The 21,898-nt window shown below is 36.0% G+C and overlaps 1 long non-coding RNA gene across 4 annotated transcripts; it reads right to left on the bottom strand.

Moving 5' to 3' along the window:
- Nucleotides 1-447: 447 nt before the first annotated feature.
- Nucleotides 448-21,294, bottom strand: LOC141417206 (uncharacterized). 4 transcript variants are annotated; one of them, XR_012441797.1, is made up of 8 exons: nt 21,197-21,294; nt 18,199-18,274; nt 14,628-14,739; nt 14,132-14,208; nt 12,010-12,116; nt 11,655-11,790; nt 5,323-5,386; nt 2,614-4,087 (listed from the first exon to the last, which is right to left on the bottom strand). It is a non-coding gene; the product is annotated as an uncharacterized lncRNA (long non-coding RNA). The 4 variants fall into 4 exon arrangements; XR_012441796.1 differs by lacking the exons at nt 2,614-4,087; nt 11,655-11,790 and adding an exon at nt 448-1,021; XR_012441795.1 differs by lacking the exon at nt 11,655-11,790.
- Nucleotides 21,295-21,898: the final 604 nt, after the last annotated feature.

Genomic DNA, 21,898 nt, shown 5'->3' with positions numbered 1-21,898 from the left:
TAATCCTTTGGCAAGGTTCAGATTAATATGAGAGTCTAATATTCCAGCACTCATCCATAGTGAACAACAAACAGAAACCTAATAAGTAACAATCTTATTGGTAACAAAGTAGAGTGCCAGTGAAGCAGTTTGCTTCCTTCTGCACTTAGCAGATTTTATAAGTACTAGAACAAATGTAGCTAATATCATTTTTAAGTAGCTACATACAACACTATTTTAAAGGTGTAATAATATATCTCCTTATTGGTGAGTGTTTATATTGTGTTCATCTAAATGATATTACAATTCTATAATAAATATCTTTAACATACATATGTATATATGCAAAGCATTTGTATGTATCATTAAAACATATATACTTAGTGTATACATTATATGAAATAATTATGTACTATTTTATGTTATTTATGTATGATAAATAAATGTTCTTATCACATGTGTGAAAATTTGACTTTTCAGGGCATGTTTTCCTAGACCCAATACTAGAAGTGAAGTAGTTTATCTTAAAATAATATTCATAGGAAATTTAGTGATACACTACTAAGGTGCACTCCACACATTATTTATGTATTTAATTTTACAACAGTGCATAAGAACAATTTTTCCTCCCATTTGCCAACTTTAGTCATTATCTTTTAAATAAACATTTGTACGTAATTGAAAAGGGCATTCATTGTAGGATTCACTGGTAACCATGCAAGGCCTGAAGATTCTTGATAGAAGAATAAAATGGGTTCATACTGATTATCAGGCAAAATATAACTTTGTTGTCTATGAAAAGAACAATTACCTACTTTGAAATATCTCCATGTTCTTACTTTTCATCTTTTTCAGTCTTCTTAATAGAAAACTCTTGATTGTCAGCTTTTCCACTCTCTCTTTGCAGAAGTAATCCATCCTAATTGTGGTCTGCAGCAGCAGCAGGGACAGCAGACGCAGTGGCTGCAGCACCAGGATTCAGCATCTCTGACACCTTCATTTTATTCTTTTTGCGCTTTTTCCTTTGCTTTTCTTATTTCACCTTCAATGACAGTGTGAGACTACAGATAACTATCACTTCTCAATAAAAATAACTTTCCTTCTTTTCATTGACTGTATCACTTCACTCTTAGTTTGTCTTGATTTTAGTCACTAAAATATTTGTGTATTTAGTGTAATTTTATCATTACAGGTCATTGACAGTTTTCAAAATTCACTTCATCCCTGTTCAATAAAAGAAACCCTTTCAAAATGGGCCCTTCATTTCATGCCTTTTTCATCCACCCCTTCCTAGCCAACATTTTCATTTCCTGTTTAACTGGCAAAAGTAAAAGACAAAATGTGCTCTCTTCTGTCTTTACTACTTAAATTTTACAGTTAGCAGACAGATTTTTTGAAAGTGACTGTATATGATCTCAAGATCGAAAGGAAACTTTCCCTGTTCTGCACTAAACTGATCATCCCCCTCTTCAGTGACTTTTATAGTTCTTTTTTTTTTCCCTTTGGATCCTGGGCTATGAAAAAAGTGAAGGTTCTCAGTGAAATGTATGGACCCAGTGGGGCACAATGAGACTGCTGAGCTGCTAGTATGGAATTCTGGAAAAGGAGATGACACTCAGTTTTCAGTCACCCCCATAACACTTGCCACATGTCTATCCATAACAAGAGTGAAACCAAGAAATATTCAAAGCTTCACTCAAAAGCTATTGAGGACTTTTCATACTGTTTTATGGCACCAAAAGGGAAGATGTAATTCGATAATGCTGAATTAGACAAATTACCCTACAAATCCATTGAATTTGATAAATTTAAAAAGGGTGACTTTTGCTATGTGATTTAACACTTACCTGCATTGGGTGTGAATGCCTGATCTACTTCTACTTTTAAACAATTTCTTGAGATTTTCGCCTAATTTTACAATTCAATGTACATCAGAACTCAGCTGCTTAAAAATTTGGAGTTAAATACTAAATTTTGACTGTGAGAATATGCTACTTGTGAGATAAATTCACACTCCAAAACTTACTGAACTAATGGAGATAGATGATTACACAAATGCAATCTAAAACTCAGAAATGATTAAAAATGTGGACATACATATACTCATTATCAAAACTATTAAAAGTGTTCATGTTGGAACAATGATAAACTGTGAGCAAGATAAATTTATACAAATAAAGCTCAATAAATAGGCTACCTTGGCTGGCAATATTTATCAAAGCTAAATGCATTATCATTTCCCTTCTCAGTCATTGCTTCCTTCCTGTCAAGCTATGTATCCCTATGATAATAAGAAAAAAGTATCTAGAGCTTATTACATTTTTATCAATTTCCTTGAGGAGTATCTTGAGTCAGAAGGTCATTTGGTATAGAACCAAGTTAAATTCCATGTCCTATGCCACATGGAAGACTGATAGAAATCTAAAGATGAAGTTCTGAAAATTTTTTCCTGGGGCTGGCACAATGGTTCAAGTGGTAGAGTGCCGGCCTAGTGAGCATAAGGCCCTGAGTTCCTCCAGTAACATGAAAAACAACAAAAAAAGAAGAAAATGTTCTGCTGAACTCCTATTATTTAGACTGCAGATGTGATCTATATCAAGACAATTTTAAATGTGATTTTTTTCATTAGGAGAAAATCAGAATAAAATTGTTTAACATAAAATAGCAGCAAATAAAACTCTCCCTCTTTCATTGTATTATTTTTTAGAGGTTCTAAGGTTTGAACTAAAGACTCTGCTCTTGCTAGGCAGCCACTTTACTACTTGAGCCACGCTTCCAGCCCTTTTTGCGCTGGTTGTTTTGGAGATAAAGTTTTGCTTTTGGCCCATGCCAGCCTGCAACATGACCCACTTATTTTACACTACCTACCAGACCTCAGATGACAGGCACACACACGATCACACCCAGCTTTTTTTCCCTAGAGATGGGGGTCTCATGAACATTTTTGCTCAGGCAGACCTCCAATCAGGATCCTCCTGATTTCAGCCTCCCAAGTGGGTAGGATTACAGGTGCGAGCAACTGCTGTCTGTCTGTCTCCCTCTTTCTACGGGTGAACGTTTCTACTCCAAAACCAGGACCTCTAATTTTAACATAAGTGTCTCATTCTTAAATCTTTGCTTGTCCTCATTTGGACACAGTTTTGGTATTCTGTCACTTTCAGGTAGGAAAAATCTGACATTTTCTAATTCAGGTTTCATTATGTTGTAGTTATTAGCACTGTGATTATCATATAATGGTTTCTGGGACAATTCCTATATTGGTTTTTGTTTTCTTATAAATATCTTTAACACAAACAGTGTTGCTTTAATTGATTCACATGGTTCATTTCATTGGAGCTGCAAAGCCAGTGGTCCTCTGCTTTACTAGACTTAGGTATATGTCCAATATCCACCATCCAATTAGTGATATCTGATTTTATTCATTTGCAAATCAAACAACATGGCTCATTTCATGTCTACTGCAACTAGTTTTGAGGTCTTTACTCTCATTTTCTATTATCATTATTATTAGAATTCACCTCATTTGTGTCAAAAGCATGTTTAGTGTTTGATTTCTTATTTTCATAGTCTAATTTATTTTCAGGGAAGCAAACTTTAGAAGATGACTGTCGAGAGTCCACGTATCAAGAACATGGAAGAAACAGATTTTCAAGACTGGGTTCCTTTTCTTTGGGACTTGTCTGTAGGTCTACAGTGACAGGCCCTCCAGATGCACTTTTCCCTCACACTCAAGTATATCATTTGTCAGCTTACACAGTGGTAATATTAAGTGTGGTCTTCCTTTAGAGTTACCATGTGGTGCTTCCTCCTTACGATAAGCATCATTTTCATTTTTTCACAGACTTCACAAACACTGTGCTTTAACTCATTTCTGGTGAGCTGTTTCTGATTTCATGCTCCAATCATCCCTGTTTGATGGAAGTTTTCTTTTGTTTTTGCACCACAGAATAAATTTCTGAGTTCACAAATGTGTCTTTTCAATCAGTGTCATGATCCACCTTTGCTTTGTGAGAGTTTTCTTGCAGATGTGAAAGTGAAACATCAAGTTTCTTGGCTTGATTCTCAATTTTTTTTCTATCAGTTTGCATGTTTCCAAAATAACCTTATCCTTAAATAAAGACAAAAATCAATTAAATTTTGACTTTTAAACTTTTTATATGTTTATCTATTCTCAAATAAATTATAATTAGAACTGAAAAATAATTTACTATAGACAAGTATAGGAAAAAACTTGAATCACAAACTAAAGTTTGTCACTGTTGATTGGAATAAACATAATTCATTATGTATTAGATTTTCCAAAAATGAATTAGTTGACTTAATAATACACAGGTGTCCTTCCATAGAAAACCATGGCGTCACCATAACTTACAAAATGAGTCCTAACAGTGCGGTAAAGTGCTGTTTGTAAAGATCAGCAACTGCAAAGTAAGCAATCTTTAAATTATTGTCAGACCAAATCAACAAATACCAATCAGAAATGAAAACAGAGTCCTAAATGTTCTTTTATTTTTTTCATTTTTATTAGCATATATTTATTGTACAAGGGGGGGATTTGTTGTGACAATTCTCAATAGTTTTACATTGTACATTGGTTAGATGACCCCCTACATCTCCCCTTACCTTCCTCTCCCTGTACACTTAAAGCAATTACAAGAGGTTTCATTGTTTTTTTTCCTTTATATATATATGAATCCGTGGTACTGTTTTACCTGCATTTGACTATCTGTATTAAATCCAGTTCTAACATATTCTAATACCACTAAAGAAAGTGGATAAAAACTTTATAGTTCCAGTTTTCTATATCGAAATGAAATAAGGTGGAATGTCATTGTTTGTACACCACACTAAAAATCCTTTTCAGAAAACTATGATTTTCCTAAGAGCAGTTAGGTAGATTTTATGATCCTATTTGCTCAGACTATTAGAGACCATACACCAGAATTAATTCTTTATATTTGACATTTGTAACTCATAATAAGAAACTACCAATTTAAGCCACTAGGAATAATCTGGTTTTAACAAGAACCCATCCCAGGGCCCATTACTGTCACATTGTTCATAACTTCAACTATGTAATAACAGGGCAAAAATTTGTTCTCACATTCTTTATCATTGAAGGAAGTTACATAAGTGGAAGCACATAAAACATTGTATCAAATTCAAAGATAAACTTTAGCCAAATGTTACTACAGATTTTAAGAATATTTTAGAATTAGTTAAAATGTTTTCAAATTCTGTATTAGCTACCAAATTATGGCATACTTACTCTAAAAGGAGTATGCTGCATTTTAAAGAAAGGAAAAAAACTTTCCAAAAGTGTAAATTTAAGTTTTTTCATACCTGAGATGGGTTATTTCCACTGTCATCAGCCTGTTCTGTTCATTCACTTCCAAATGTGTTCATCCTGTCAAATGTATACATTTATTGAGAATAAACTGGTTAGAACAGCTAAGTAAAAGCAATAGTCTATAAAAATAGATATTAAGCTGAGTGTGGAGGCTCACCCCTGTAATTCTAGCTATGTGGGAGGTGAGGATAGGAGGGTGACAGTTTAAGGACAGCCAGGGTAAAAGTTAGCAAGACCCTATCTCAAAAACAAGCAGGGCATGGGGTACAAGCCTGTAATCCCAGCTACTCAAAAGACGTAGGTAAGGAGAATCATGTATCAAGGCTAACTGGGCAAAATTAGTGTAAAACCCTCTCTGAATAACAAGCAAACTAAAAGCAACTAGATTTGGTGTGGCTTGAGTGTCAGAGTTATTGCTCAGCAAACACACAGCTGAGTTCAAACTCTAGTACTGTAGAAACAAGAAACTCACAAAAACATAATAATGATAATAATTTAATTATATTTTGAAAATTGAGATTAACACTAGTTGAATACTTCTATAGGAAATATTTGTACATATAAAATCTTTAAAAATGTTTTAGACAAGATATTACATATAACCACATTCAAGACATACAAACATTGACCTGACACAGTAGCTCATGCCTGTAATCCCTGCTGTGTTGAAGGCATAGGCAGGAAGATCATGCTTCCAGACTGGTGCAGGTGAAAAAAAATGAGACTCTATTAAAAAAATAATAACCTGAAAGTGATAAAGGGTTGGAGGCATGGTGCAACTAACAGAGTACCTACCTACCAAGCAGAAGGCCCTGAGTTCAAACACCAATACCACCAAAAGAAACACAAATACCTAAAAGATTTATCCACAAATATGAGCACAGAGAATCCCTCTATTTCCCCAGACCCAGACCTCCACCAGGGTGTTTACTATTGAATCTTGAAACTGACTGCTCGACCCTTAAATGGCCTGACTCTCAGCCCACTTTTGCACTAGTTTGGGCATATTGTTGCTTTTGTGATGGTTTATTTTCTCCTCCTTGGGTTGTACTGAGGATAAAAGGCCTCAAGAGAAGGCTCTTTACTAAGATGAGTCCACAATAAACATGAAAGACATATTCAGGTGGACAAATACACAAATTGCAACTTTGATTCACAAGGAACATAAAAAAAAAAACAAGCCAACATAACACCTTCTAAATTTAACTCTTCAATAACTGAATCCAAAGATATTTAAAAGGATGAAATGCCAGACAAATAATCCAAAAGTCTAGCTCTAAAAATGATCAGTGACTTCAAAGTGGATTTAAACCAATGATACGTGAATAAAAATAGCCAATTCAAGACCTAGAAGAGAACATCACAACATCGAGGGGAAATACAATGACCTGGATGACAAATCCAGAAAACTGTTAAGGATTCTGAACAAAAACAACAAAATGAATAGGAATGTTCAAAATGAAAAGCTTAATAAATCAATTGAAGCACCCAATGGAAAGTATCACCAATAAACTAAATCAAGTACAAGAAAGAATATCCATAAATGAAAACAAGGTTGATGAATTATTACATTCAAATATTAATAAAGAAAAAATGCAATCATGACTCCAATATCCAAGACCTCAGAGACATGACTAAAAGATCAACCATGTGAATCTGTGGTATAGAAGAGGGCACTGAGATAGAAACTGAAGACATAAAAACAAAAATGAAATTTTAGCAGAAAATTTCCCAAATCTAGGGGAAAAATGAATATCCAAAGAGATGAGGCACTTCCAACTCCAAAGACAAATGGCCAGTAAAGACCTCTGTGTCAGGATCCAGTGGCTAATGCCTGTAATCCTAGCTACTTGGGAGGCACAGATCCTGGTGATTACAGTTTGAGGGAAGCCTGGGCAAACAGTTTGTGAGAACCCCACCTGCAAAATAACCAAAGTAAAATGGGCTGGAGGTGTGGCTCAGGCAGTAGAGTGACTGAGTTTAAACCCAAGTCCCACCAAAAAACAAAGAACCTCTCCATATCACATTATTAGACAAAGACAGCCTCTTCAAAAAATGTTGCTGGGAAAAAATGGATATCAAAATGCACATGATGGAAACAAGATCCCTGCATCAAATTAAAAAGCTTCTACACACTAAAGGAAACAATTATCAGAGTGAAAATATATCCTGCAAAATGGGATATAGTCCTCAAGAGCTATCCATCAGCAGGAGATTAACAAAAAAATAACCAGAAGAACTCAAAAAACTAAACACCAATATAAAAAAAAACAATCAATAATGGGTTAATAAGGCCAGGACCAGTGCTTCCTGCTTATAATCCCTTTTATTTAGGAGGTGGAGATGCAGATGATTGCCAGTCAAAGACAGTCCAGGGAAAATGTGACAAAGACTCCATCTCAATGATCAGGTGGGGCATGGTGGTCCATTCCTGTGATACCAGCTATGTGTAGGAGGATTGTGGTCAGAGTGTGGTATGGCAAAAACACAAGACCTTATCTGAACAAAATAAAAGAAACAAGGGCTAGGGATGCAGTGGTAGAGTGCCTACCAAGCAAGCATGAGTCCCTGAGGGCAAACCACAGTACTGCTTAAATAAAAATAAACAAGCAAATACGTGCAAAGGAACAGACATTTCACTAAAGAAGTAGAAATGGCCACAAACACATGAAGATATCCACATCTTTTGGAGTCAGGGAATTGAAAATCAACACTACATTGAGATTCCATTTCACCCCAGTCAGAATGACTCACGAGAGAAAGAAATTACAGTAAATTCTGGCCAGAATGTGGGGGAAAGGGCACTTACACATTATTGGTGGGACAGTAAGTTAGTCCAGCTACTATAGAAATCATTATGGAAGTATCAAAAAAATTTTTAAGATGCATGAAAGTAGAAGGGACACTATGTGGGAAGAGGAAGGTGACAATTGGGGGAAAAAGGATGACAAGAAAGGGAAAGTGTGGGTAAATATGATCAAAGTACATTATATACACATGTGAAAATGACATGAAGTAACCCAAGAAAAATGTTCAAAACAATCAATGCAACATCATGAGTTGTATCTCAAATTGAAGAATTTGAAACAGAAAATAATTAATTTTCATTATGTACTTAGGCAATCAAATAAGGAAAATGATCAAATATTTTTCTTTAGTTTTAGTGACACAAGTCACACTGTAGTGGAACACAAAGCAGTGTAATAATGAAAGGGATTATAAAAATGAAATAGAAAATCCAATTTTATAACAAATTCAAATTGCTGTAATGTGACTGTAGAGGAAAGATACATCATACTATTTTTAAAAACCTACTTCTTGTTGATACAAAGATAATATAACTTTTCTAGTGGTAAAATTAAGTAAACCACCATTTTCATCAGATAATATGTTTAAGATTGTAATTTCCTATAAATAATCTCTTAATTAATGATAAACTCCAAGACTACTAGGAAAGAAATTTGGAGAAGATATGTAAACACAATATACACTTAAATTGTTTGCTTTTCTGTGGGGGGGATCAAAGTTTTTTCACTCTTACTTTCTCATCTTGGGTAGAAAACTAAGGTAATTCAGAATCAGAAATATTACTTGAATTGCCATGTGAGACACTTTTATGTATCTTTCCTTCATATTTCAAAAACATTTGCCTAATGCTATGAGTTTAAAATTTGATAAATAAAATTACTATTTCAATGTTGGTAAGAAAATATTTATCAAATACAAGCAATTCTTTTTTATTCTCATTAAACTTTGTTTTAATGGGCAATGAATTCTTAAGAGTATTTCAGACAATATCAGTGTTCCCATCAGATCTTTTTGCTTCAACACTTTGAGCTCTACAAAGATTTATTGAACTTGTAATTAAAGTAGAAAAATGAAAGTGACTTTCCTGCATAGACGGCAATAAAACTCAGCTGATTAACTACATTGATATGACACAGTGGAAAGTCTTCTAAATTCAAAATAAGTCCAAACTCTACAATGAACAAGTATTTGTTCTTGGACAAACCATTTCTCCTAGGTTGAAAAATCTTCTAAAAAGTAAGGATTTCACAAGTTTAGTTAGCCATATTGTTATGAAATTGTGCACAGAAAAAAATGAAAAGAATATTTTTTAAAAACTGAACTGTACTGGAATTCCAAATAAAATCTAACATATATGTGTTCAATATTAAGAGTTCAATATTAAAACACTGCATTTACCAGAAAACTATAAGTCTTAACTTTGCTTATTCTGTCCTATTCTTTGCACTTTTTAATTAAGAACAAACCAGCTATTTAATAATTTGTAGCTAACATTATATTAGTATATTATCCCATTAAAGTAGATAACATAATTTCCCATATTATTGAGGTAATTGGGAGGAAGACCTGGCTTGGACTACAAGTATTCCTATGTGACCTAATCAAACTCAGAATCAGTAGATCAGTGATAGAATGGCATTTAGTTTCCAGGTCTATTTCCAGCTGACTTGGAAGACAAAACCTTCTTTTTTACTTAGGTACCAAGGAGTCATTGTTAAAGTAGGCAGATACCCAGACATGATCAGGAAAGAGAATGTGCCTATACTTCACTTCCACATCTCTCTGGCCCTTCCAAATATAAGAAACACCCTAGACTTGTAATTAACGAACATCCCCTAAAGGGGCCCATTACCTCTTTTCAGGGCCTAACATGTGTATACTTAGAATGAAAGCCACAGATGACCACTGTGATCTTCTAGAAGTGGTACCAGATGGAGAAGGTCAGAAAGGATCCACCATGCATGCGCCCTCTCGCCACTGCCCAGGTGCCAGCCTTTGCACAAACTTGTTCACATACACCCATCTGTCTGCTTTAGGCAGATTCAAGGTTGGACCTAAAATTCCTGCCAACAGATTTCCCCTCTGTCTTACACAACCCTACTTCAGCAAAGGACCCCTACTGCAATAGATTCTGGGCAGTTGGATTCTGCACACCCCACCCCCAATTCTCCTCAAGGCACCAGTTAGGTGTAAAAGCAGCTCCTGTTCTCCTCTGTGCCTGCTTAGTTTACTTTCTGCCACCCCCACCTCCTCCCATGGTACTCTATGTTAGACATCACCCCCACCTACAACCAATAATATCATTATGTAGCTTAGCTCTCTTGAATACACAAATCCACTTCAGATTCAGAGAATTCTGCACAATGGCTCCTTTTGGAAGCAAAATTCGAAAATATTTGGAATTTAAGGCAGAAAATAAAGTAGATTAGGAGTATTTATTACCATGGAAAAGAGATTATGTAAGCAGAAAAATTAAAGTTGACGCCCATCTAAGGGAAGGGTAATATGGGATTCCCTATAACCTCAGAAAAGGTGCTACAGAAGATAAAAGGCACCTTTTAGTACAGATCTAGTAGTAAACAGAATGAAAACTGGTCTCTTCCTACAATTTTATCTGAACCAATTTCATAGTTTACAGTGATCATAACTAATGACTACTAGCAGAAAAGGCAAAGGCCTCAAAGGAAAACTTTCCTTGGACATGCAGGATGAGTCATTTTGCCAGCAATGTGTCTGGCTAAAGCTAGAAGGCCCAGATGACAAGGTAGAGTGTTCCTATTGGAATTATGGCTGAGTACAATAGCATATGTACATGTGAATTAAAAATAGCAACTTTTACATCTAAATATATCCCTGAGTATCAAAATCATTAAAGACGAAGAGAAAAGGCAAAATGTTACCAGGCTGAATGTGAATAACAAATCAGCAGCCACAAAGTCAAAAAAACAAAAGAATGACTAAGATGTTCTTCACTCTATCTGACTTGTAAAAAAGATTCTCTTTCTAGTACATAAAGATATTCTTAGATTGTTATTCAAATAATGATGATTTAAGGATGATTATGGGGAAGATGACTAATAAGGAATGGTAACCACATATTTTTGAAAGGATATTTCCTACAAACAGCTAATTAGAAAAATCAGAAGATAAAATATTTGTAGCCTGTGCATAGTGCTTGATATCAGAATGCTGTGATCCCTAAGGATAAAGGTTTTAAATTCCTAAGACAGAGGCTAGGTATGCACCTGACTAAAAGAATGGTTGACTAGCACATGAGAAGCCCCAGGTTCAATCCCCAGCACAGCCAAAACAACTCCTGAGAATCTGCACCCAATGCTACTTCCGTCTACTGTAGTCTTTTGCTTGGTTTCTTGGCTAATGAAGTTTTTTAACTCATTACCATTCCAAAACTACCCGAACTACAATATGAAATCTCACTGGATGTATGATTATGCTACTGTTGGAATTTTGTGAAACTCAATTTAATGCTAACTAGCATTTAGATATAAATACTTACGCATTATCACCTCCACCAACAGCATAATGCGATGCAGTCCATCCAAAGCATCTTTAAAAAAGACATCAGCACCTTGCTGAAGAAGAAGGTCTACCTGTGTTTTGAACTGCATTTTACCGCATACATGAGGACAGATCTAAAATAACACAGGCATAACTTCACCTTTAGGTACTTCAATACACCTATTTATACACATGATTGGACACATTTCATGAATTTGATATTGGGTCAGTATGTGTAAAATATTTCTGACTTGAGTGACTGTAACTCACACTGGAACACACTAAGATATTGAAAAGGATAAACAAGTATAACTAGAGCCCACAAAGATATTGAAAAGAATAAACAAGTATACCTGCTCAGCTTATCAACTGCATGTAGATTTGTTTCTTTCTTTAAGAAAAGTTCAACCATATACTGTTTGATCGTCATTAGAGCAAGTAAAAGTGGTGTGAAGCCATCCTGTGGGGGAAGACAAAAGACTCAAAACACCTTTTTCAAGACATTACTAATTTACATCCATTTGTATTTAATTACTCAGACTATTAATTAAATTAATAATGAGTTTAAAGGATGGATGAAACTAAATGGTTCAAAAAATTCTCAACACTGGTTCTACTAGCTACATTTTTCAGTGTTTAAAATGTCAGGCTGATGATGTAGGCATCTCTGAATTAAGGGACCCTGAGGACTGCCACCATACAACATCAAGTGAAAATAAGGTTCGTGATTTGCTACTGTTCTCAAGAAGAAAAGCTTGCTGGTTCTTGACATTTGTTGACTGATGACCTGAATGATAAAAACGAGCCATGAAATCTTTAAATGACAGTCTGTGTCTATTACTTACTTATCATAATCCAATTTCTAACTTCTCATTGGCAGTGAATGACTTATTATTGGATGGAAAAGGGTGGTACTGTTAGCCAATAGCTACGGCCAATAATATTCCTATTCACTTCCCAACCAAGGAGGTGGAGAAAGACAGATGAGAGACAGGCTAATGTTATTGGAAATGAGAGATGGGAAGACAGGAGTGCCTGTTCAAACTCCAACTCTTCTACGTTTAAGTTTTCAAGAATAGAGAATTCATATATTGTTTTTCTAGAATACATTTATCATGAATCATATTTTCTTGTGCAAGAATTTCATCACAATTTTGAGGAAATATTTTAAAATATCCATGTCCAGGCCTTATGAGACTTACTGAATCAGACTCTTCAGGGAAAGACTGGACTTGCAATCTGTCAAAACTTTCCCCAGGTCATTGTTATGCACAATATAGCTGAGATCAGAGAAGCAGGTTATTTGGGTTTTATCGTTCATCTACCTGAAGAATTACCTTTGTTATTTGGCATTTTGGCAAAAAGGGGAAAATAGAAAGACACAGTCACTTACTGGCAAATGCATTATATTTAATCTCCTTGGCCAGGAATAGAATGGAAAACAGAAATTGCAAAATGCAACTTAATTTCATTATACAAAAATGCAATATGAAATATCACCCACCTCTTAATAAGAGGTTATATATACTAGAGCAGATTTAGACTCTCATTAAAGTGGCTCTTTCTGCCAGAATAGATAATAGGACAGGGAGTTATTTAAACTTCGCTTTCGTTTTCCACATTATCATCACCTAGTCACTGCCAGTCTGGTTTCCTCAGATTCTACTAAACTTGATCTCTACAAGCATATTTGAAACACAACCATTTTCTTTCTTGAACTAAGAATTATTATTGCCCAAAATGGAGAACATAATTTGTAAGCACATAAATTTTAAAAAGAAGTTCAAATAAACAAAGTTCTCTTCCTATTTTCCCTCTGTTACCTAATATCCAAATTGGATTGCACACTTGTAGTCACTTTCCATTTCTTATTTTTCTTGCTTCAGCCTCACCTCCAAGAGAAAAATCATTTGGATACAACTTCCTAACAGCAACAAGATTTCCATTTGTTATAAAGTGATTGTGTTTTGCTTGAGTTTTAAGATACTGCCATTTCCAGAGCTCAGTTTGCTTTCTCTGTTGTTTTCCACTGATTAGAAAAAATGGTGCAAAATATATTAGGAAAAAAGAAAAGCTTTACCTTTAACAATATTAGTACTTTTTATACATTTGTCATATGTGGGTAAAAGAAATCTGGACTCTGAAACTTCATCAAAAGTATCAATATTAAAAGTGAAATTATGGAGAACTATGTCACATTGAAAGATTTTCATTCAGGCAATGCTTGAACATCTACATTTGGAAAACATGCCACCACATGTCACTGTTAAAACACCAAAACAGTGTTAAACTCCTAATATTTTGGAAATAATCTTGGGTGGCATATACCTTGGTTTGGGATTCAAAATTTGCCTTGTGTACAAGGAGTTTGGCAGCCATTGATGTATTTGCATTGCACACAGAGTAGTGGAGAGCAGTGCGGCCACTGCAGTCCATCACGTTCAGATCAGCAACATTTTCCAAGAGAATACTCACACTTTCCTCAGGTTGGTATTGTCAGGCATGTGGGAATTGTTCCAAAAAAGTGAACAATGAAACCTGGTGAAACTGTTCTAAGAAGGAAGAAGAGGGAAAAGAGAAAGATGGAAATGGGGAATCTAATTAAGATACATTGTAAGCACTATGTAAATATCACAATGTACCACATGTGCAACTGTAACAGCTAATAATAAAATACTTAAATTCCAGAGACTCAAGAGAAACATTCCACAGGTTTCACCAACTAGTTATATTTAAATGAGATAAATTCACTTTTATTTTAAGCATTTTTGTTTGTTTGTTTGTTTGTTTTTTGAGACAAATTCCCACTGGCTTTGAGTTCAACCCACCCTTGAACTCTCTATATGGCCAGGCTTTCTGCACTGGAGATCTTCCTGCCCCAGCCTCCCAAGTCCCAGGACTACAGGATCCACAAATACGCATGGCTATGTAAACATTTAAATCAAACTCATCTCCTGCTGAATCATCCTACCTTAATCAATGCAATACTGGGTTCATTATCACAGGCATCAATCAGACACTTCTGAACTAGGAGAGTCACAACATCTGGATGGCCATAAGCATAGGTATAGAACACAGCAGTTCTGGAAGTTGAGAGAGTGTTTTAGAAGCTCAGATGAAAGTACTCAAAATTATCCATGTAGTTGCAGACATGAAATAGTAGGTAATTAATATTTCAGAATGTAATTAATTTCAGAACAATGATTAGCCTATTTGATCAAATTTGTTTTGATTTTGCTTACAGTGCTGGTGATAGAGCACATGGGCTCCCTCACACAAGCCAAGTTCTCTACCATTGTGCTACATGCCCACCCAGAGCAGCCTGTCTGAATAAAAGAAGTACAGTCTTTAGATTTAACACTACTTGGAGGTCAATACTACTTTAAGATGTTATTTACTAGCTCTTTCTTAGTTTTCTGTGAAGACAGTGAGCCACCTTTCTCTTCCATAAAATGGAGATTCAAAGTAGCAGTTATGTTACAGAATACAATGTTATTCCTCTGTCTAAGGGAGCTATTTTCAATAGCTTCTACCACATGTCAATCACTACCTGTGAGATATTATGAACAGTATCATTGCTACTACTAACAAATACAGCATTTCAGTTATGCAAAATAATACAATTGCATCTATTCTACAGAAGTGTTTTAGGGTCTATGCTTTCAATGAGTCTAAGTTTATGTTTTTCAGTTGTTTTTTCTTTAATTGCCACAGTCTTGGTTAAATTTCCCAGGCTGGCCTTCATGTCAAGATCCTCCAACTTCAGCTACTTAGTAACTAGTATTTTAGGCAAGTTCACCCTGCCTGATTCAGATGCCCTTTTCACATTTTTATTAATGTGTATTAATTTTACAAAAGGTTTTCATTGTGTATTTCTGTTCTTGCATTGACCATACCTTGATCAAAAATGAAAAAGATGTTGACTATTGTCTACCTGAATTTGGAACAAACTGAAAAAACAAGGTGAGTTGACGCTTTAAGATGTGGAAAGTTGCCAGTGTACTCTGTTCTTCATTAGAAGTAACTGACCTTACTGAATGTCTTTTAGAAAATCCAAGAATTGCCAACAAACCCTCTTACAAACATGGTTGGTTGATCAAGATGGCACTGTGTAACTCTTCACAACTAGACTCACTGATGAGTAAAAAGGCACATGAGGAATATGTAAAATTTACTGAGGAGTGAACACTGCACACCTAGATAGTGTGAAAAAGCTTCAAAATAAAAACTGCATGGCTCCATTTCCCTACTTAAATGATTCCTCACTAAAGAAACTAATACATGGGTATACACTGACAAAACATGAAGTGGATATTCGATTTTATCTGAACTGTTTATCCCAGAAGCTGATACATTCTGGGAAATATTTGTCTCATTATGCAAGTTCTCACAATATATATGATAAAAAGAGTTCTAAATGTATATAAGAAAAACAAAACACTACATGTACTAAATTGTGCTAGTAAAATAACTTTTCAATGATCAATAAAGTTCTAGAAGGGGAATTATGGGTGGATTTGGTTTGCTGCTCATAACAATGGCCCGGCCACTAGACCTCTCCAAGTTATGCAGGTCCCAGGTGCCTAGGTGCCCTGTTGGGGACAGTACAGCATCCTGGGTGAAGTCACACCCACCCCTCTCCCTTTCCTCTCCCATCCCTTACCCCTCCTCTGGGTCAAGCCTGGGAAGGAGGCACTCCTCCCAAACTGCCTGCCTCCATTGGACAACACTGCCTTCACCCCAAGGCCCTGTCACCTGTTCTCCCGATCAGTGTCATTCACATGTTTCCTGCCTTCCAGCATTTTCTGTACTTTGGCCACATGGCTGGTGCTCGCAACTTTGTGCATCTTTCCCACCGCTTTGTAGCACACGAGGTGGACTGGGTGTGGTGTGGCTTTCGGTATACACACCTGCACACCCACAGCACAGGAAGGTCCTCCACCGGTGGGTGGAGGAGCCCGAGGGTGCTGGGCACTGGTTCCCCAACCAGAAGACTTCATGGCAGTTCGCTGGCCTCACAGAGCCCCCTCAGGTTCTCTCAGCTGTCACAGCCTCAGGAACACAATACTATTGCTTCTTGTGAGCCTAACATGAACTCAATACTGTCACTTACAATGAACGAAGCAAGTGTCTCCACTGTATCACCACTGAACAGCTATGTGGTTAGTACCTGTCAATTGGCAGGTATTCCTGGCCTAGCAATGCTGGTAAACACAGGTGCACACTTGGGCTTGTGAAAGTGGTGCTGTGCCAGTGGTGATAGAACCAGGAGCCAGGAACATCACAAGCACATGTAGCATAAATCAACAAATCTCAGCTCTTGAGCCTATCTGTTTCCTTCAAAAAGCTGCTCCACAGGGGGAAATAGATCTGGGCTTGTCACCAACTCCCAAAGACAAAACTAGAGCTTATACATGAGCCAACCAAGTCTTGTCAAAATGCCCTTTCCAACAAGGAAGCTGGTGGTTTGGTATCTGTCAATGGCAGTTCCCTGTTGCCAAGCAATTCTTGTAAACACAAGTAAGCAGCTGAGCTCATGCAAGATCCTCTGACAGTGGTGACAACTGCTAGCCCAGAGTTCTCAGCGCACATATGTAGGGTCCAGGCTGTGAAATGCCAGCTCTGGTGCAGATGTGCATCCCCATCAAATGTCAAACATCACTGGGACTTGGATGAGCCCTGGGATTCATCCCTAAAAGTTGACAGACATCTGTGGGAAAGTTGTCGTTATATTTAACTGGACTTAAAGTGTAGTGGAACTTGAGGATGATGAAGGCCTTGGTGCCAAGAAAACTCTTCTACAAACAAAATCCCACAAACCCACTTTTCAATGCCCACACACTCACTGAGTCCAGACAGTATCCATGGGAATATAGTGGATGCACTAACAGAAGGCTGTTTCAGTGATTTCAAGATGATGGCAATGTGTGTCCTCAACTGAGGAGAAAGCAGTGCACATTTTCCAGAGGCAATGAAAATGCATGGCTGCATGACTCCTACCTCTTCTCTTTGACTCAGGCTTTTTGTTCATGTTCTCTTACTTTTATTTTATATTATTAAATCTATAATGAATCCACAATTAATTTTGAAGCATGGTTGTATATTATTTTGATTTTTTAAATTAGTCACTCATTTGCCCATGCATCCATATTTCCAAACTATGTAGAAATATCACATTAAGAAACTCTGCATTCCCAGTATTCGAGATTGAGACCTCAGCCCTATATGTCATCCCCCTCCTGCTCCTTCTTTTCTGCTTTCTCCTTGCTACCCTTCTGCCACATTTGTCTCCTCCTTCTGCAGCTGTGAGGGTCCAAGAGTTTCATTCCACAGTCCCAATTAGGCCACATTCCCAACTCCCTGAACACACTATTAGACAAGTGACTTTGCCCATATACGTTCTTCCTGGCTTACTTCCTGCCTGTGTTCTCCAAGTTTCCCTCCCAGATCTTGAATGTCTCCATAACCCGTGCCTGAGCCCTGCTTGTTCTCTCCCTCATACTTCCTGGATCACAGAACTAGGAAGTCTGAGTCCAACTCACCAGTACCTTGTCTTCACACTCACTTCCCACAGCAATAGTTGTGGAGCCTGTTGGCATGGACAGGTGAAAATGAGCACTGCACAGAGTGAAAGGAGATCAAATTACTTGGCAATCATCAAAGCAATCACTTCACTCAACACAAATGACCAGAGCATAACCAAAGTATGTGAAATTTTAAGAAGAAGTCAGATATTTACAGAGTCTCAAAGTGTCTTTGAACAAGATTTTTATTAAATACAACAGAGCAAATAGCAACTATACCATGGGCAAATGTGTCAGATAGCCCTTAACCACAAATATAGTTAACATTGACCAATAATGGAACCAAGTGACAGTATTTGCTGTTCTATTTCCTTATGACTATAGAACTGAGGTCCCCAGCTATTTCTTGGCTCTTGGTTTATAGCTACCTTCAAGTCCTAGGGGTCATCTCCAATTTCTAAGACTGTTCACAGTTCTTAGTCAGGTGGGCTTCCTCAACATGCCTGCTGACTTCAACAAACCAGGAGGGTCTGCGAGTCCACAGGAATCTGATGCATTACAAAGGACTCAGCATCACCTGTTTGACACTACATCCCACATGGCATAATCATGTGGAAACATTGTACAAACTCAATCTGAAGAAAAATTTGCAAAACAACTGACCTATGAGGTACAAAAACATAAATGTGATGAAAACCAATGAAAGACCTGGGAAATATCCCACATTAAAGGAGACTAAAGAAACAAAACCATGAGGTGCAGTGAATGATGGAGTACAAAAATCCACCATCTTGGATTTTCTTGGCTACACTGAACATCATTGAGATTACTGGCAGAATCTGAATATGCTTGTAAATTATATATAACTATTGAACCTATAATTATATTATAGCCATATAAAATAATTCATTATTTTTAGGAAATACAAGTGTTTGGGAAAAAAGAAGCAGCATGCCTGGAACTCACAAATGGTTCAGAGAAAAATCTTTACTATAAACATACATTTATATTTATCTAGCAAGACACAGGGAGAGGGGGAAAAAAGGACAGCGCTCATGTAGTAAAATGTCAACATTTGGGAATGTTCTTTGTACTGGTCTTACAAATTTATATAATCCTGAAATTGTCAAAGTAGAATATTTCCCAAAGAAAAATAAATTTTAAAATGACATTAATAAATTGTAGCTCACTGCATATATCAAACTAAATACATATAAATGAAAAAATTACAAGTTTTATTAGGTACAGGTATTTACATAATCTCAAAGTACTTGCCCCAAAGTAATTTAATTTAATTTAAGAATATACAAACTTAAAAAAATTATGAGAGAGAAGCTACCCAGCAGATACCATTAATGACATAATTAATAATAGAAAAATCTAAATTACAGGTCACATGACAGGATTCCATGAAAAAAGTCACACAACAACTTGTGTGATACTCTTGCCAAAAACATATGCTCTGGCTAGAATCATAATTATGCATCAGAAAAATTCCACTGAGAGACATGCTGTATAAATTCTACCTTAAACTATTCAAGATCATGAGGGTCAAGGAAAGATGATGGAATGTGGCAGAATGAAGGATGTGAAGAATACAACAATGGAGTACAATCCATGGATCAGAATGGGATCACTTTGATATCAAGGACAATATGCACAAGTGGGGAGACCTGAAAACGAATGTGAGGATGAAATGATAGCATTTTTCAGCGTGAACATTGTGATTATAAAGGTTGTATTGTGGTTAACTGGAATGTTCTGACTTGTACAAAATACTAAGATAATATGGGTAGTGACATCTCTCAGCAGTTTACTCACAAATGGTTAATAGCTGGAAAATTCTTGATATTAGAACTGGAAATTTCCTCTAATTTTAAGAGTGCTTCTAAAAATTTAATCAAGGATGAATAAACAAGTAGAAAAAGTAAAAGACCTGAGCAATACTTTCTCCAGAGGAAAGAATTAGACATAAGTGTTTAAAATTGAAATTATTTTTTAAAATTACATGAGTTTAACGACACTATAACAATTAGAATACATTAAAACACTGACCATGGCTATAGTAGGAGTGGGACAAAATGATCTTCAGATCATTATTGTAGTGATAATAACTGAAAAACAAAATGACCTTCACTAAAGTGAAGTTTATCTCCATGTAAATACAAATGACAGTTTGGTTGTTTGGGAATTGTTTAAACTGTTAGCATTTAGGTAGTTCAAGTGCATAAAACTGCAAACTGGCTTTAATTTGAAGAATCCAGTTAAGAGATAATTAAATATGCTATGAAACAATTTAAAATATTGTATGATTCTTCCTCATCCACAAATGAAACAAAAATATTCTCCTTCAAGAAAGGTTTCACATCATACATTTAATAGGAAAAAATTCAAATGTTATTTGAACAACTCAATAAATAAAATATTTATTTCTCTGAAGTCTCTGCCTATTTTAGGATGCTTTCTTTAGAAAGACTTTGACATCACATAAAAGTAATTTGTAAGGGAGAAATTCTAAAGGACCCAGATTCAAATTAGTGGGACATGCAAAGAAAAGATGTCAAAGTTTATGAAGCATGAGTTGGTTTTAAAATGTGAGGGCCATATTCATATTAATAAGAACAAAAACGGTATGTATGACTATAGTAACAGTTACCATTAAACATAATTTGCCAGTATTGCACCCTGAAGTATTCATCACTGTGACTAACCATCAGAGATTCTATTTTTCCCACTCTGTCTTCATTTACCAATGGCTATGTGCTAAGTCACCATAATAAGCACTGGAATTAGAAGATGAAGATGATACAGTCCACTCCTCAACAATCCTGCATGGTAAAAAGGAAAAGCAGACACACAGGCAATTTCCACACAGAGTCATACACACTACAGCTCTTACAAATCAGGGCATTACTGGAACAAATAGAAGGGACTTATATCTCAGTTTTACATCAATATTGTAAGCTTTGATACAGGTGATATGAGTTGATATCTGAAGAATAAGGAAAAAACATACCAGAAACAGGAAAGCAAGTCTGCAAACAGCTAGCGGTGAGATAGGACACTGTGGAATGGTTAAGTAGTCTGCATTGGTCCAATGCTGGAGGAAAGGTCAGAGCAGAGTGAGTGGTAAGAGATAAAGGTGAGTAACTTGGCAATAAACAAATTGATTTGGATATTTTTAGTCCATGCCAGGGAAAGTTAATCTTTTCCTGGTGACAAGAGGCAAACCAATGAGAGAAAAAAATGACAGGATATTTTAAAAGGCATATTTCAAGTGATTATTTATGAACCATAGTTGCTTCACTAAGTATTTCCAGAGAAATTCAGAATCATCTCCAGTTAAATGGCTAATATGATGCCTGGCACAACTGGCTAGAGTCTGGGTTTTTGGTCATAAACCTAAGATGATCATGATGCCTTTGTTTTTCATGAATGGTGTTAGTTGTATAGGCTGTCAGTTTCTTAGGAGGGTAGACATGAAGAAAGTATTGAAACAGAAAAAGAGATGCAAAGATGTTTTGAGATTTGCCTGAATAAATGAGAAATGCGCATATACTTCATTAAAAATGGTTATGTTTATCACACCTTTCATTTGACCAGTGTATGAAAACAAAGGGAAGGATGTCATTTGCTACTTAATGGTTATTTCAGGAATCAATTAATCTAAGGTTAATTCATAAATGTTGGCAACATACCTTCATTTAGATCTCTAGTT

This window comes from Castor canadensis, chromosome 15 (genome assembly GCF_047511655.1).
Source record: "Castor canadensis chromosome 15, mCasCan1.hap1v2, whole genome shotgun sequence".
In the NCBI taxonomy this organism is placed as follows: Eukaryota; Metazoa; Chordata; class Mammalia; order Rodentia; family Castoridae; genus Castor; species Castor canadensis.
Note: the sequence above shows the minus strand (reverse complement) of the source record. Positions and strands in the feature narration are given on the sequence as shown.